We start from the raw sequence: 18,271 nt of genomic DNA on the forward strand, positions 1-18,271 counted from the left end.
CATCAGCTCAGAATAAATAAATCTCTCTGCTATGCAAGGCACGCAGCTCCTGTGCAGTTTTTGGCTTAACTGTTGAGTTCATTGTGTCATTAAATACTTTTATGTCAACACAAAGAACTTACGAAACACTTCTGTTTGCATACCTGCAGGAGGAAGACGACACGTTGTGACAAAATTTGGGACAGGTGAGGAGTTATGGAGGCGGAGAGAGAGTAATGAGAAGACACTGTGAATACGAGCTTTTGTTCTCTGTGGAACAGTTCGGCCTGGTTTACTGATTGTGTCACAACATTCCCGTCATAGCGAGAGAAGAAGGCAGGATTGGGAAGATAGGGCGGGTTCAGCTCTTCCTGGAAGACCAAGACAATAAACATGTCCCACTGCTATAGCAGCTTTCTCGCTTTATGTCGCTGTGTCTTGTATGGAGAGCGAGAGAGAAATGGTTGAAACCTTGCTAGTTTTTTAGCAAGTGCAGACAATAGGCAATGTGGCTGGCAAGGGCAGGGCAGCACAGTTGCGTGATTAGTGCATTCCTCACCACTCCACCCCACCCGGTGCACCAGCACACACACAGTCAGTGGACGAGCTCAATGCAACAATAACATTTCCCTTCTCCATTCCCTTCTAGCTATCTCTAAAGGGCTGATTCAACGCATCACTGCATCCCCGTATTTACATACAAATAAGAAAGGGGATGTGGATAGTTATCGCTGCCTGCCCACCCGCCCCCCTCCTCTGCGTGCCTGCACGTCTCTGGTTATTTGCCAGATTTCGTCCTTTAAAAACCAAAAAATGAAGCTGTGGGGATTTCAGATTAGGAAAGCCACTCTGTTCCCTGAGGGCTATTAGAGCTCTGGATAAGCCCTTAACCTGGATAAGGCAACACAAAGAAGATAAGAATGACAAATATGACTGAGGACTTCAGATATCAGCCAGCATCACTGCCTTGGAACATATTATAGGTGTGTGATGACAGCAGCAGGGGGAAAATAGACTTTTAAATAAAGGTTTGTGCATGCCAACTTCCTCCTGTGAGAAGAATAAATCAGGGCTCATCTACACTGCCCCTGAGGCGAAAAAGCCTGCATCTTTGTTGTGTCTGTTGCTCTATTGTAGCAGGTAGATTCACAGCATGCTCATCCCGCTGCTCCCTTTTCTTAAGTCTAGCCCGATGAGAGGATCACCCCAGAAATTTGCAATAAACTCTGTGGGGCTTTCAGGAGCAGCCTGAGGATCTAAGGTGAGAAAGCAGAGAGGAAGAGCGTCAGAGTGAACTCCCACCCCTGAGCAAAGCTCTGTTTGTTATTCATGAGAATGCTGGCTCTCCGCGTGAGACTCTGGGAAAATTATACTGTGGGTCTGGACAAATTAACTGCTTTTCTCCAGCGGTGGACAGAAATGGCTGCCGTCAATTCACAGACTTCAACGACCCTGCGCCCTGCTGTGGCTTATCTTGCTCAGCAGAGTAAAGAGAAGAAAAAGGGATGGAGGGTGAGTATGTGAGAGGAGGAGGGAGAGACAGAGAAAATAGGGAAAGCAAGAGATTGAGCGGTGGAATTAGTTCAATTAGATATCCTTGGAAGAAGCCCAACCGCTCATCAGGGCATTGGGGGGGAACAAAGAGTGCAAAGCAAAAGAATGTGCATTCAGGCATGTCCTCAGGCCAAACCCAAGCTCTTTGAGCTAAACTTGATTGCAAAAACAGATTTGAAAGAAATATATTTCCCTTTATCTATACTGAACAGTTAGTTATGATGTTGTAAAGTTACTGTGTTATTATGCATTGCTACCCTGCACAGAACGTTCACGCTCTAGTCTAAAAAGTGAAAGCCAATGCTGACTTAGAGACACTAAGAGATTCACACACCTGTAACATATCTATATAACCACAGACAGCTGATTGCACCCTCTTAATTTTCCAAGACTAAAGCTCTTTATCTGCTTTTTGAAGCATCAGTTGGAAAGATGGCAGTTCTAAGCTTGAAGTGAGAGAGAGCGGCAGAGCTTTGCATGCAAATGAGGAAGCTGGTTGGAAAACATGGCCAGATTAATTGAAAGCACCTCTCTCTCGAACAGCTCACAGCATGTCCTGAACCAACACTTAGACATGTCACAACATCCCTGATGCCTGCAGGAAATAATAATCCAGACTTTAAAATAACACAGCAGCTAGTGACTCGCAAGTTTGTCTCGTCCACAAAATCATCCTTCTGACAAAAGACTGGCAGTATATCAACGTAGCTCCCGTACAAGGATTCGGTTGTATAACAGCACATGCACTGTAACATTATGTAACTGATCTTGAGGGCCAATCGATCCCCATTAGAAATCATTCTCCACTGAGGCAGTCATGGATTTTCATGGCGTGGTTAGGAGGATGACAGCATCATAGATACACAACCGCTGCGAAGCATCCCTCACTGTTTCATCCTCCGCCCTCCTGCCCAGAAAGAAATGCTGAATCCCCACCTAAACGGAGGGAGGAGAAGCATCAAAGTAGAGGGTGAACACTTTCTCAACAAGGACAGGCCTCCCATTAACTCTGAGTGAGTGGGAGGAGGGTGGACTTGCGATAAAGATGGCTAGGAGTGCCACCTATTGTGTGTATTTCAGGCAAGCTTGTTACTCCGCAGCGTTACTGAAACACCAAGACGTATCCTTTTAATCCTCCAAGAGATGGGGTGAGAACAGAAAGTCTGGAACACACAAGGATAAGCCTGATAGTCAGCATGTGATTGGCTGCTTCTTTAGGCTGTATCGCCACAATAATTACGCTAATGTTCATGAATGTGCCACAGGTCCCAGAGGAGCTCGACTTCCGGGCACTGACATCAGAAGCACTGCTCTGCCTCACGTACTCTTCCCGTTTAAATCATTTTCTTTTCAAATGAAAAGTAATAAAAAACTGATATTTCAAAAAGAGTGACATTCTAGTTCTTTGCTTCATCAATTTTCTTGACTGTCTCTACTGTGATGTGTTTTCCCTTGTATTTTCTTTTAATGGGTGGCAATCTTTTCCTTCCCTGTTCAGCCGTGGGCCATACCTGCTCATGCTCATTACCAAGGTCTATTTCATGACATTTATTTCAAACACTCTTTCTATTTACTATATAAGAATTTGCTTTATGGACGAGTTAAAGGTGCAGTAGGTTAGACTTATAAAACTAACTTTCTGTCATAGTTGCTGAAACTGACCTTATGTTCGAGTAGAACTACATGAAGCAGGTCATTTAAAAAAAAAAATCCTCCTCTGGCACCACCTACAGCCTGTAGAGCAATTTGCAAAAATCCACAGCTCCCTGTTCAGATGTACCAATCAGGGCCAGGGGGGGTGTCTAACTGTGTGTCAATCACTGCTCATGCACACGCATTCATTCTCCCTTGTGGGGGGAGGGGCTTAGGAGACCGTTTTGGGCTTTAGCAGAAAGGGGGGAGGGACTGAGAAGTTGTTGATGTTCAAATTGTTTAGCTAAGTCCTGGATCTTCCCAATCCTACCTACAGCACCTTTAAGCCATTAATAATAATTAATTTTTTATACTCAACTGTCATGTCTGAGATGTTGTCTGTATGTTTATCTTGTATGTCTGGTGAGCCAAAGAAAAATTTCTACCCTGGTGGACAATAAAGATTTATTCTATTCTATTCTAATAAGAACCACTTTGTGTTCCCAAATTGTGAAAAATCTCTCTGAGCCTTCAACTCTGCAATAACAAATGTTAAGTCATTAACAATAAGGGTTGCAAGCTTCTCACTTTTTAATAAGCCACAGCAAAAGTCATATTTAATAATAAATATTTTTACAACAACTCCTTAAAGTTACAAAAGTTGTTGATGAACGGATTTTTGTCCAGATGTTTGTGAGCACCTTTCCAGAAAGTCAACCGGTCTATTGGAGCGGTCTATCTATCTGATCAACTAGAGAGCTAAAAAGAAAAATAAAGTGTAATGTTGAAGTAGGATAAACACCAGCCACAGAGACTTTTCATTGTTGCAACCCAACAATTGTTTGTAGTGATGACTTATAACTGATCTATGAAGGGTGAATCATTTCTAAAGCATGCCTTATTAGAAAATAATATAATAAATACCCGTTTATTTATATGGAAATGTGCAAAAGCAAACAAACTACTAAAACACAACTTGACTGACTGATATTGCCAATAGCTTCCAGATAAAACACTTGTATTTGGTTCTGTGCCAGCATCATATTTAGTATCTCTGAAAAAAGGATGCTGTCTGTCTGTGTGTTTGTGTTTGCACATGTAATGTAGGTTGGGGGTGTGTTGTGGAGTGCACCTTGCCTGCTTGCCGAGTAACACAATACTCCGATATACAGTATCGGAAACCGTTGAAGCATGTTTTGCATTCCAGCAGAAGAGAGACTGGACTATTGTGTACAGAGGCCATTGTGTTTGTCCGCTGGCAGACACCAAACCAGACCATGAGTCATGCTAAGTACAGTCTGAACTCCCCCACCAGCAGCTAACAGCATGGGCTGGAAAGGTTACAGCCCATTCATCACACAGACTTTGAATCAGCTCTAAATTCAAGCCCGGTTCCACCTTTACAGTACTTGGCCGACCATGACGGATGACACAAGTACATGAGCTTGAAAAACTGGTTTACAGTAGAAAAGCATGCAGTATGTAAATAGTGTTTCCTACCAAGACAAGTGCAACTGTGAGAAAAGGCATACCGCAAATAAGAAATTCAATTCCACTTGTCACTCTGAATATATCACATGGTTGCTCTCCTGTAAGCTGTAGAAATTGATTCATCGAATGTTTAAAGGTTGGTTATTCCTTACGGTGTAAATACCTTCTGTCCTGGTGGAGGCACAATGAAGGAAGTTATCTACATAAAAGTTACCAGCAAAAAAGGTATTATTAAACAATCTACTTGGACAATGTAGATTATGAAGTGAAGTGACAGGCAGCTGGAAAATGTTGACCTTCAACAGCCAGGAATGCACACAGCACTCCCATGATGAATTATGATGCTTTGTAATAAAGGGACAAGAAGCAAAAGATGTAGGCTAATGTTTGTAGGGCCAGTGGAGTATTTGTTCACTGCTGTTTAGGATACGGTGTCAGATTCAGAACCCAAAAATCAAGACTCAATCTCCACAAACAAACTTCCTTGTAACTCCAGAGGTCAGGGCATTTCCTAAACCTTTTCTTCTTAGGCAGCATTTAGCCCCAGGCGATATCGCTCTGACCAAACCAACCTATTTTAAGGTTGCCAAAACAGAACCATTTCTAATCTAATACCTCAAACTAACCAATTGAGTTACGGAGCTTGATGGTAGCAAGCCATAGCATCATATGAGCAGCACTTATGTTAATGTACAGCCTCAATCCAGGAAAAAAAGGTTACAAAGAACTGTGTTTAGATTGTGTGTCCACAAATAGGTAATTCCCTTTTCTTTCACACAATGGTAGTAATGTGTAGTGCAGTATTTTTAAAAAGCTGCTAGATTCAGTTATTTGAGGCACAATAATCACATCTTGAAGAGACTGTATAGGCCCAATCTGCAGTGCCTCAACTAGGTAAAGCTCCCTTCTGTGGCTCCACTTTCTGATAAGGCGGGTGTATTTGGATGTAAACATCCTGCGTGGTGCGACTTGAAAGTCAGATATAGAATTGTCAGGCATTTTTTCCATCCATTGTGACAATCATGAAGTTGTTGCACTGCAGAAGCACCCTGTTTACATTCAGTAACGTCTCAAAAGAATTCCCAGGGGTACAATTCCCTCTGTCCTCTAGATGATGGTGGGCCCACAATTGTTTGGACTTGATTGTGCGACCTTTCAGGCTGACACGAGGAAGATAAATCCAGCCCGGTGGACAGATAGAGCTGGTGACACCGGGCCATTCATCCTGCCCTGGACAGCTTCACATTTGGCTACTGGACTAACAGTGAAAAAGGGGAAGAAGGAGAAAAAATAGAGCTCAGGAGAAAAGAGAGAGGAGAGGGCACACAGGCCACACACACAGCTATACCTCATGTTTACTTATGAGCTTGAAGCTTGAACGCAAACAAATATGGATGCATGCAGGATCGAGGTCTGATTTACTAATGAGCTGAGGACGGCAGGATTTCTATTAGAATCGGAAGAAGGAGAGAACAAAGGGAAAAAGGAAAATAAACCGTATGTATTCACATAGGCCAAATACCAGACGAAAGATGACGTACAGAAAGAAAGGGACCAGACAAAAATACAAACAAGGAACTGGTGGTGAAGTAAGAAAAGCATACAATCATCCAGGGCGGCTCGTGATGAAAATCCAATCTGTCACGCTGACCTGAGAAGTTTCACTGGCTATGAATCTTTCAGGAGGCCGTCAGCGCCACGGGCAAAGGCTGATACCCACCGAGCAGAGAGGAATACAAGACACAGCTATGATAAATATTACCGCTCGGCTTCTCTTTCTTTGAACATGAAGGCATGACTCAACATCTGTCTATTCAACTTTCACTTACGGGTTTGGACACAGGTTTGTGGCCAGACAGCAACAGGGAAAAAAACAAACATTTTGCTATTAAGTGAGGGGGAAAAAGGAGAAAAACACAGAGAAATAAATTCTGAGAATAAATACAAAACTGCATATAATCCAACTGTCACCCTGAATGTCACCCTGGGGTATGGGATATTAGCAGTGATCATTGCTCATTCACTGAAAGTCTTGGCAGATCTGATGAGCTGCTCATGTCTGTGTCACCTCTTCTCACTTACTGTGAATATACCAGAAAGCCAAAGTAGATTTGTTGATACTTTGTATTGTTAAGCGGTTTAAAGGATACATTTGATGCAAGCAAGACAGGGTGCTGATTGGGCAAAGATCAGAGTAAACACAAATCATAGTGTCTAGTTCCTGCTCTGTGCCTTGACCTTCCTTTCTTACCATGACAGGCATCTTAAATGAATTTATTGCAGTCAGGCGCCATCAGTGTGGGAGGGCAAAGAGCATGTTGTATTACAGAGAGCTACGCAACAGTGGCAATAGATATTTTCAGCTGCAATATTGAAACCTTTCACTTTGAACAAAGGAAATCAGACAAGCAAAATGCAGTATTTATCATCAGTCTGTCTGTCCTGCAACCCCGTGTGCATGCCTAAACCCTACAGTTTGTTTGAAAATGGGTTGTCAATAACATGAAGGACATTCTAGTGCCATAACCCCTGATGACCTGACTATCAAGGTGAGGTTAACACCCACATATCAGGGAAGTCATTACAACAACAACATATGCAGCAATACGAAAGGAAAACACAGCAAAGGTTAATACGAGTCGGACAATGATCCATTACGGCATCATCATATGGGGGAGGCGGAAAGGCCACGCAGTGATGCGGATCTTGTTTGGTTGTTGTTGGATAGGTCTTAGACCAGCAACACAGACACAGTTGGCAGTGTTAGCATATCCAACAGAGTACAAGATTTCACAAACTCAAAAGAAAAAGCTGAAAACACGAAAAGGACAGAGAGTCACTGAAAGCCAAGATTCGGCAGATAATAGTCAGGTGTCTGATGCAGCAAAAAATAAACAACAGGATCCTCTCTATGTGGTGCACTGTATTGGTCTTAGCAACACGACAGCCACAAGTTTTTGTTGCGTTAACAATAAGGATGCACGGGCGCCCGGATACCTCAGTTGGTAGAGCGGGCGCCCATATATAGAGGTTTACTCCTCGATGCAGTGGGCCCGTGTTCGACTCTGACCTGCGGCCATTTGCTGCATGTCATTCCCCCTCTCTCTCTCCCCTTTCATGTTTTCAGCTGTCCTGTCAATAAAGGCCTAAAAATGCCCCCAAAAAATAAAAAATAAAACAAAAAAAATAAGGATGCATCGATAGTGAAATTCTGGCTGATACCGATGTTTAAAATAGCAATTTGGCAATATCAGTGTGGCCACGACGTTGTAGGTTTCGGGGAGACAGACGTCAGCAAAATGTTGCGGACGGGCTGGTGTAGGCTTCTAAACGGCTGGTCATCTAATGTGATCCATCACACAAACTCCATCACCTTGTTAGTAATCCCTTTAGCTTTGGCACTGTCCGTCTAGTATATCAAGGACTAAATAAAGATCAGCGACATAGTTTATGTCGCTGATCTTTATACTCCCACAGGGCCGACATTTTCTTTTACTGTAAAGAAACCACATGTGCGCTTTGACTTCTTCGATCATACGTCATGTCAGCATCGTGTCCAGGCAGTGGCGTCTTCCCCAGCAGCTGCAGTAGCAGCATATGCTAGCAGACTGTTGTCCGTGTCGAACGCAAAAAACAACAACACATAAACATCGGCCACTGCCCTCGGTGAATGCCATCCTATTTGCCAATAGGACGATGGCAGTCAAAGAGGCAAATTTCATTGATCTCATTTGAAATCCAGTGTGCTGGTGTTTAGAAGCAAAAGCAATGAAAAACACAATCATTGTCCTGACACTCTGTTTGCACTGTACTGTATCGGTGTCCACAGGGTGTGCCTGGTTACGGTTGTATTTGTCTACATGATGCTAGAGCAACATGTTTACTCCACATCTTCATATTTCAATTTAACTTGAGGTCTCATGGCGTCGTAATGTAACTCTAAAGCTTGTTTTATGGTTTTGCGGAGGCTCCACGCAGAGCTTTCGCCGTAGCCTACGTAAGTGGCCTGGTGTTTATACTTGTGCGCTGGTGTGTGCGTCAAGCCGGCGTGTGTGTGTGTGTGTGTGTGTGTGTGTGTGTGTGTGTGGGTGATAGAGCGAGGGAGAAGTGAGAGAGTGACGGCGATTAGCTTCGGAGCGAGTACCGACTCTGGAGTCCTAGTGAGAGAAACAAAGTGTCTCCCCTGTGCTTTCTGACCACGGTGGAAAATCTGGAGCAGGAAAAGTTAACCCTCTCCTTGATTTTATGTTGTTTATGGAGAAGGAGAACCAGGAAATGAGTCGGGGGAAATGCAACGCTACCAAGCCACGGCCGAGCGACGTGGGTCGCTGCGACGTATAGTTACATTTTTCGAGAGGTCCGTATCAGGCTACAGCGTAGGGTCGGGCGTAGACGCAGAGGGGTCTGCGGGGGTACGCCATCGATTCGACGCAGAAGCATAACACGGCCTTAAGTCACTGATAAACTGGGACTGAAATCACGCTGTCACATTCACTTATACACTATTCCCTACATCATAAACACTCAGTACAGACACTTATCATTTTATGTGTAATGAGGCATTCAACCCTCAGGAGCAGATGGTGAAGAGATGCGTTGTGGGATTTTTAGCTATGGACACTATATTGTCCATATTATTTTGAAATTAGATGGACACTCAGATAAAATGTCATACTCAATCTCACTTGCAAACCTGCACAATAACACTGCAGTATTTCATTTTTTAATTGCTTCTGTCAGACAACTGTTGCAGACAGAATATATTACCCTCAGACTTCCCAGTACATTTAATGGTTGTCTCCATATAAATGGTGTAATACTATGAAGAGCAGATGAAAACGCAGGTGGTGTTTCCAGAACTTGCTGCCTTATGTAAGTATTTAACTACACAATGTAAAAGTACATTTAAATGTCAATTTGATGTCCAATGCTCAGTGCTTTCATAGCTTACATTTGACTGTTTTTAATACTTTAAAAAAATATATATTTTATAAAAGCAGTTTCCCCCAAGAAAGTGATTAGCAGGGGTGGTAAGTCATGTAAAGTCAAGTAAGTTTGCTTCCAACTGGAAACACACCGGTGTTGTTTTCTGTTTTCCCCCGACATTATGATGTGCTGCTTTGATTAATTACCACAATGCAAAAGGTACAACGTGATCAATCTATTACTGATGTCTCCTAAAGGAAACAGATTATAATGTCATCTCATGTTATGATCAATTTAGCTAACTAGATAGTACTCCAAACTAGGGTTGCACGATATTGACAAAATGTGATATTGCGATATCGATTATGAATACTGCGATATCGATATTAATTTCGATATTTTTAAACATATGTAAAATTACAAAAGTTACGGGAAAACGCATCAAAATAGATTCATAACAAATTAAACAAGTTTTCTTACAACACAAGGTTTATTTCAACTGACTGTCATATTGGACTGGTACAACATGATTCGTTCCGTTTTGTTGTCTCTCTATTTCTTCACTTACACTGTCACTCTGTTGAAATATGCACACATGTCACGTGGTCCATAGGGTTTGTCACGTAGGGGACCCGTGCGCTGACGTGTACTAACATGTGCAAGTGGCACGGTAACTGGCCAATGAAAAATGATCATTATAGCGTTTCAAGCGGGCTCTAAATCAAACACAACTAAGCCACACAGCCAACGGACGGGATGCTGCGCTCCACAAAATAAACAAAATATTCCATACTCACTTTTGATATATTGCGATAACGATATTGAGTCGATATATCTTGCACCCCTACTCCAAACAAGAGCCTCATTCAATAAATATAAGTAGTGCCTGTGCTCATTTTCCCTTTACTTCATAAAAGTGTATTGACGTTTTCTGATGGTGTTTGAGGCAATCCTTATTTCAGATAAAAACGCTGTGTTTATGGTATGTGTAGTTTATTGTGTGCTGTCAGGTACTGCGAGCTGCTACGCACATTTGCCATTCTAGAGGGGGGTGGATGTATAAAGCTGTACTGAAATGATTTCACGAGAGGAAATTAATGTACATGTTACACGTTTGTATTATACAAAAATGTCTCAAAACAAAGTGCCAAAAGTGATTTGCCAGCAAGAGAGAGCTGGGATGAGAAAACAAAGCATTGTGTAGGTGGTACAGTATAAGATCACTACCTCCAGTGTTGTATGTCAAGTAGCACACTGCCTTGGTAAACCCAACACAGACACCAGTACATGCACAAACACAAAGACACTCAAGCTTCAAGGCATGAGCCTGATAATAGGTAGGCCCTTCTCCCGACTAAAGCAGGTTTCAGGCTCCTTTGTTGGGATGAAAAGCTTAAAGATCAAGGCTTCGTGCGTTTGGCAGTTTAGAGCCACATATTTAGTCCATTTCAAGGGTTCAACTGCATTCCTGGGCCGTTTCACTGAGCTGCGTTTTCAATACTGTGTCCTTTTGAAGTGCAACTTTCTGTGGCCTATGTGCAATTTCAAACAGCCATTGGGATAAAATCCTGTACATCTACCTAATATTCAGGCAAGTCTATCTAAAGTCTAAATCATTCCACTTGTGTTGAAAATATTTTCACTTTGGCCTAAATTGCCAAATAAATCATATTTGTTTTCATTCAAGGGTACTGAAATATTTGTCTTGCAGTTCAGTTTGTGTTTGTGTAAATTAAGTTTGGCCTTCTCCATGGTAAGAAATGAGAAGTAAAATTGTCAAACAAAACACTGGCAGGACAAAAACATTCTGTTCAGCCAACATTCCTCTGTCTGAGTCTTTCGATTGGCCTCTTAACCGACAGGAGGAAAGTGCTGTGTGTTCATCCTTCCTCAAAAGCAGCTTTTGGTTACACGTGTGTCTGATAACCGTGGCGCTTATCAGGAGAAAACAGTGCGAGCGAGATCCATGGTGACATAACACACACACACACAGAGGCAGCGCGTGAAACCTGTTAGACTGCAGACAAAATCAGTCTGTTGGTGTGCATTCACTCATACAAATATCACTGAGGCTTATTGTCCCTCATGCAATAAAACGGCAGAGTGAGCAGAGGACTGTGGCTGCGTCAGATATCAAATCTCAGACAGCACTGGTTTTGATATGGAAGAAAACATTTTTTTAGAATTTGCATTAGTTGAGGATTGTAGGAGAAAATAATCTCATTTATAACATGAATCAATATCTTCCGATTTATACATTAAATATATCGACTGGCCTTGTAGTCATGTTATAATTTACAGCCAAATAATAACTTGGTTAGTTAGTGACGCCTCCGTTCCACAATACAATTGAAGAGTCCTGCTAAAAGGTTTATGGAGTACATTTTTGCTGTTAAGACATATATTTACTATAGTAACAGTATACTTTTGACTTTACTTTTAACATTGTTGAATTGTTACTTGTACTTAATTCAACAGTAGCACATGTAGACATGAGCAATGCAGTCAGCAAACTTTCTCATTGTCTCGTGTCATTTGTAAGAGGAAGTTATTTTTTTATTTCATAAGGTACAAAGTCTTGCTTTAAAAAGATCCTTCTTCTTAAAAAAAAAATCTGAATTCTTCCCCCACTGACTGACAGAGCACAGACGACAGTGTTCAGAAGAATGAAAAACAGGCATACCAAATGGAACAGAGTGGGAAAATGGAGACTGGGGTCCAAGTAATTCTACTTAGACAGGCTCCTAAATGCTTTATCATGCAGAGTGGCCTGTTTAGGGCTGACTCCCAAATTCCCCACAGTCGTCAGCAAACACACAGGAATGTGCGACAAATAGGTTGCACATTACAGACGCACAAAATCACAAAACACACTCACCAACTCCTCTAATCCACAACTCTCTTGCTTAACATCCCCTGCCGGGTGTGTTTGTGTGTTTGCGTGCTGTCAAACTAGCAAGACGCCCGGCGGCTAAGCAGAGAAAGTTCCTCAACAACCACACAACGGAGGGAGACTTATTTCCAAACAGCGGAAGCATGAAACCGATTATCGCTTATCTCCGCATGCCTCCATAAACTTTTAGGATTAAAATTACAGTTACCACAACACACACCAGATCAGCTTAATGTTCTGAGTGTGAATGCTGGTAAATGTTCTGAGTGTGAATGCTGGTAATGAGGAGGACAAATACGAAAAGGGAATAATGATAGAGGCTCGGATAATGTGTAAATTAACTTAAACAAAAAGGTGTGAACATTTCTGAGTGAGGATGGTTTGACTTGAACTTCCACGGCAAAACAATGGCCAGAATTCAGGTTCAGATGAGGATGAGGCTATTCACTCTGACACTATTTTGTGCTTGCAGAGAAAACAGTCAAAGTGGATTTGGTTAAATATTTACATTGGTTATGAAACACACTGGGTTCAACTAGTTTATTCAGCACGGCCTTTACAACATCTGACTGATGCAAATTCCACAGGATCAATCACTTCTGCTCTATTCACGGACATATTTTAGAATTTCAAGTTGACACCAATGCAACAATAATTAGTTGATGACATACTTTTATTTTTCCTGGATATTTAAGCCCGAGACACACCAAGCCGATAATCGGCCGTTGGACAGTCTGGCAAGGTCAGTGACTCGAGTCCGTTCGGTGTGTTCCGTGTTGTCGGCCTTCATTTTGGCCGATTTGACACGTATAATCGGCGGGGCGGGCACTGCCGGCAGTCGGACTCAAATGACCCATCTGATTGGTAGAGTGCTAACCCGGAAACGGGGAGCAGAATGAGCGTGACTAGAGTCTCTCAAAATCTGACGAAAATCTTTTAAACTGACCTTTGCCGATCTGAAATGAAGACAGATTCAGCAACTGCATGGCCTATTTCTCACTTAAAATGTTTTCAGAAACACGTTTCGGTGAACTATTTTAGTACAATATGAGATCGTATTCTGAACAAGCCGCCATGACAGTCTGTCTTTGAATTTCCGGAGAAACCAGACCCACGTGACACGTTCGTCCAATCAGCTGCAGGTTTTCATTTTTGGGCGACAATACAGATTAGCGCCGCCTGCTGTTATGGAGACTCTCGTCGCTTTGGTGTGTTCTGAGGCACTTTTTTGACCAACTCGGGGAGACCGATCAGTCCAACTGCCTTTTCTGCCGAGGGTCGGCCGTCTAGTCAGTGTGTCTGCAGCTTTACACAGTCGACAGTTAAAGATTAGCCACAAAGACAGCAATTGTGTCACGCAGGCAGCAGCAGGGAGGTGAGTAATGTCTCCTGCAGAGTCCTGATGCTTCTGCCTTCACAGACAGCAAAGTTTCAGTGGTCGTCCATGCTGAAGTCGGCTACATTACTCTCAGTTGACCAGAGTTTTGGGATAAAGCACAGCGAGATCTGAGAGTGCATAACTCTCAGAGAGAAAAATCTGAGAGGATGTATTAAGGGACGAGAGCTGAGAGAGTGAGGCTGCCCTGCAGGCACAACAGGCCAGACTTGCCCTCACTTCTTCATGAGATGTTTGCATGCGACGTCAGTGCTCGGAGGCAGTGCAGGTTTTTGCATGAGTGTGCATTCCTGTGCATGCCGTGCAGGGGGTACGTTGTTCTGCAGTAATAATCTACAGTCTGTTCTGCAAAATTCATGAATGGCCATAACTAAAGAGCAGTGACCTGGATTAAAAAAAAAAAAAAAAAGAAAGACTTTGAACTTCATGTGCAATTAACAGAAAGACTCAAACTGTAAATATCAAAACAGAAAAGACTGGTTCGTCTAATACTATTGTGTCACCAAAGCAAATTGATGTAGCTATAGATTATGATCAAGATATCAAGATATTTATTGTTCTTTGTGTCAACCGACAAACTTTTATTTTTCCTGGAGCTCAGTCGGTTTCAAACTTTCAGTTAATTTCCATTAGAAAAACCTTTGAGTGAAATTATTAAACATTTATAAAAAAATACAATGTTATATTTAATAATGATGTAGTACTGAACACGAATGCTTCTGCAAGAAGGTAAAATTGACAGGAAGAAGGGCTTGAAAGGGTTCCACGAGTCCAAGACATTCAAATCCTGAACATCTCTAAAACTGTATGTACATTGTTTTCACCCAAAAACAACAGAGCTGGGTGTCTTTTGAAACTTCTCAATACAAGTGCCGATATAATACCGCAGTTTCAGTAATGATAAAAAAAAATTTAAAAAAAACTTTACTTACCTTACTTTGAGGTATGTATAAAATCCTCTATCATGGTATTTGCGATATTGACTTAACATCATACATTTTTGTGAAAATCAGTTGAGAAACCATTTGTAGATAAAATAACCAAACCAGAATGTATTTTCTGGTGAGGTAAATACTTTACAAATCAACGTATTTCATCACATTGATGCAAAAATCATCCACATGAATCCAATACTACAACAGTAGTACGTGCTCATTGATTAGCAAAATGGCCAACCTTTTGATAGTTGACTGTTTTTGATATTCTGTGCTACAGACACATTTCGATTTGAAGTATTGAGGTTTCATACCCTGCCCTAGACAACGACAAAGTACGATCATGAGTTGGTTCACTTGTCGCTAACTAGCTAGTGGGAAGATTGTAACATTTCTCTCTCACAGCCTCTTTAGCTCTAAACCAGTGATTTGATGCCATCTGACAGCATCGTGGACGCTCACCTAGTCAGGGGTCGCTTTAATGGGAACTGAAGTTTACGTAACATTCCTACAAACTGGACAAAACCACGTGCCACAGCCCATTAGAAGGGTGCTGCGTGTTTTATGAGGTGCTGAGACCCAGAGAAACCGTGTGGAAAGGGGCTGAGTTGGTAAAGACTTCATTGCAGAAGCAGACAACACATTCTCTTTCTTTCCCTTTTTTTCTACTCCTTTGGAATTCCCTTAAATTTCACAGAACAGCTCAACTGGGACTTTTATTTCCGTTAGTCACCCCCCCTTTGAAGCGTTTCCAGTGACAGTGGCCCTGGTAAACAATCCAGAGTTCACTCCAGTAAGTCAACCACACAGAATGTTCTTCTTGGGAACTGGTGCTTCTGGCTTGGGAAACTTCACTTTGAGAAACACATGTTTTAATTAAAGAGTTAAGCATTCCTGTTGTTCAACTAACAAGTGAAAAGAAGGAAACACGGCACCCTGCCTAAATAGCTCCTCGCTTACCTAAGTCGGCGATAAAATCCCTGTGGTATTTACTGTGATGATGTGACCTTGTTTGGAGAAGGTTTTAACAGCAAATGAAACCACATGCAAATTGACATTCTTGCATTCTTTTGCACAGCTGTGAATTAAGAGCCTAATTATATTTGATAAACAACTTTGAGGATTTTTAGGTATAGTGAGTAACAAAATGATGATTCGGGATGTGACTAAAGTCACAGCTTATTTCATTTTTTATTTTTTCGCGCAGTATAGAGAATGCAACTTAAATTTCCACTGTCAGTTTGTTGCGTGGAACAAAAAAAAAAAAAAAGTAAAGAACTGGACCAATATACAACTTTTAAACACCTGAAGAAACCTGTTAAAATGAGGCGTCTACTTTAAGGTATGGAGAAATGTGGCTAAAGAGTAAATATGTGGGTAGTCTCGCTTTGCCAGACCTTCTTCCACAGCACTGCGGAGCTGGGTCTGGCTAGTCCACACAGCATTCCGGGATGGGAGAAAAACATGCTCTGGTTTATTGGCATTTCTGTAAACCAATCAAAATCGTCATGGGCGGCGTTAAGCGCTGCACGAAGCCCCGGTGCCGCTGGTGGAACATGTGTACGTTCAAAAGTTGTTTTAGTCGTGCAAAACAGAAAACTCAGATTGGACAGATAGTCTAGCTACCTGTCTGGATTTACCCTGCAGAGATCTGAGGAGCAGTTAACCATAGTCCTCAGAAATTCACCGGAGTTTAGAATTCCAACACAAAGGAAGCGTTAAGTAATGGAAATCCGGTGGCAATGGGGGCAATCCCGGAAGTGGAAGGTCGTGGATATAGACTAATATGTGGGTAATCTACTGTATATTCAGAAATTAGAGGGTGCTTGCAAAGCAGCAGCAGCAGTAATAGTAGTAATAGTAGTAGTAGTAGTAGTAGTAGTAGTAGTGAAGGCCTTCCACGACACCAAGTTTAGTTTCTCACAAATCTGTGGTTGCTCTTGTTGGAGAGGCAACAAAAACACACACATTAGTGCTCATTTCATTAAACCAGTGTCAAACCATGCATTCTCTGCAATTGCATTGGGGTAAATCAGGATCTAATGTTGTCTAAACTCTGCTCTCAGCTTGCCCCAAACATACAGTACAAATCAAGCAGAAACACATGTGGGCACAAACAAAGCAGGGGGCATTAGCTGATTAATGTCAGTGCAGCCAGTTAAGAGTTTAAGAGAGCAGATGAAAGCGTTGCAAGGATGCGAAGAACCTCATTTGACATGATACACATTGTCCTACAAATACCCTAAAATGCCCTGAAATAGGGAAATGTGTATGTAACATTTTTAAATTAAAATTGAGCTTTCATTTGGTAAACACGAATCAAAAAAATAATGATTTTAAAACAATCAAAAGATTTTGAGAAGCAAAATGTTTGCTTTAAATGTGACTTGCATTGAGTAAAACTGAAGTACTGAGTTGGCAAACCAACTCCCTTTTCCCCTTTTATTACTCCCTTCAGTAGCTTTAAGGTAGTTAAAGTCATACTTTTTCACACTTTCTGACAGTAACACATCCTATATCTCCCCGTTTTTAATGGCTGCACACTATCATCAAACATCAAAATAATAGCACATAATCTTGAAAACGTTTCCCCTAAATTCAGTTTGTCATAATTGGCTTCTTTGGAAACGTTGGCATCTCCACTAGAACTTAAAATAAACGGCAGAGTTTGGCTGCAAAGCATACGTTCATACTGACGGACTTACCAGTGGGAGAGGGACGTTTGAGAGGTTAAGATAAGGTAAGGTTTGTATAAAACATAAAACATATTAACAAAAGGATCAGGTTAGACAAGGACCCCTCTTGTCTGCCATGTCCTCCTCTCACCAGAGTGTTAACTGCCCGAGCGCTCGGCACAGTATCGCATGTTAAACCTGTTGACCTCTTCAGTGATGCTGCAGACAAATAGCTCCACCAGCAGCCTACAGAAGCCTCTGTGGGGCGGAACCACCCATTCACATGAAACATAGTTCACACTCCCTGAATGGATCGTCTGACCGCAGCTTCATAACTCACTGAGGTCGTAAAAAGCTGAGCCATCAGACTACACACGGCGTGTCCTACGGGGAAAACATGCTTAAATCACAAAACATTTTCAGATGAGAACTCGAACCTCACAGAGATGCTCAAACTCTCTCCACACACGCACTCACTCATTTCCACATTCCTCTGTTGCGTAAGCATGTCGTGAGCAGGTCAAAGGTCAGCATCAACAACAATGCCCTCCAGTTTGAGGCTGCCTCAAGGGTGAGAGAAAGGAGACACCTTCCTGGAGCGCAGGAGGCGGTTTTGATTGATGCTGTGCAGTACTGCCTTTTCTCCAGTAAAGCAGGGAGCCTTTATCGGGCCATTATGGCCTCAACAGGCAGAAGATTGGGTTCCCCTGATGCTCTGAAATAGCTATTATGCTGCACAGAACGAGCAGGGAGATAATCCCAGGCATCTCTTTTCACACCTGTCCACTCA

General features: G+C 42.1%; 1 protein-coding gene across 2 annotated transcripts in view; it reads right to left on the reverse strand.

The window, feature by feature from the left end:
• Positions 1-18,271, reverse strand: part of pawr (PRKC, apoptosis, WT1, regulator) — a 68,287-nt gene that overhangs the window by 44,933 nt on the left and 5,083 nt on the right. The gene's annotated exons all lie outside the window — the stretch shown is intronic.

Source organism: Sander lucioperca, chromosome 20 (assembly GCF_008315115.2).
Source record: "Sander lucioperca isolate FBNREF2018 chromosome 20, SLUC_FBN_1.2, whole genome shotgun sequence".
Lineage (NCBI taxonomy): Eukaryota > Metazoa > Chordata > Actinopteri > Perciformes > Percidae > Sander > Sander lucioperca.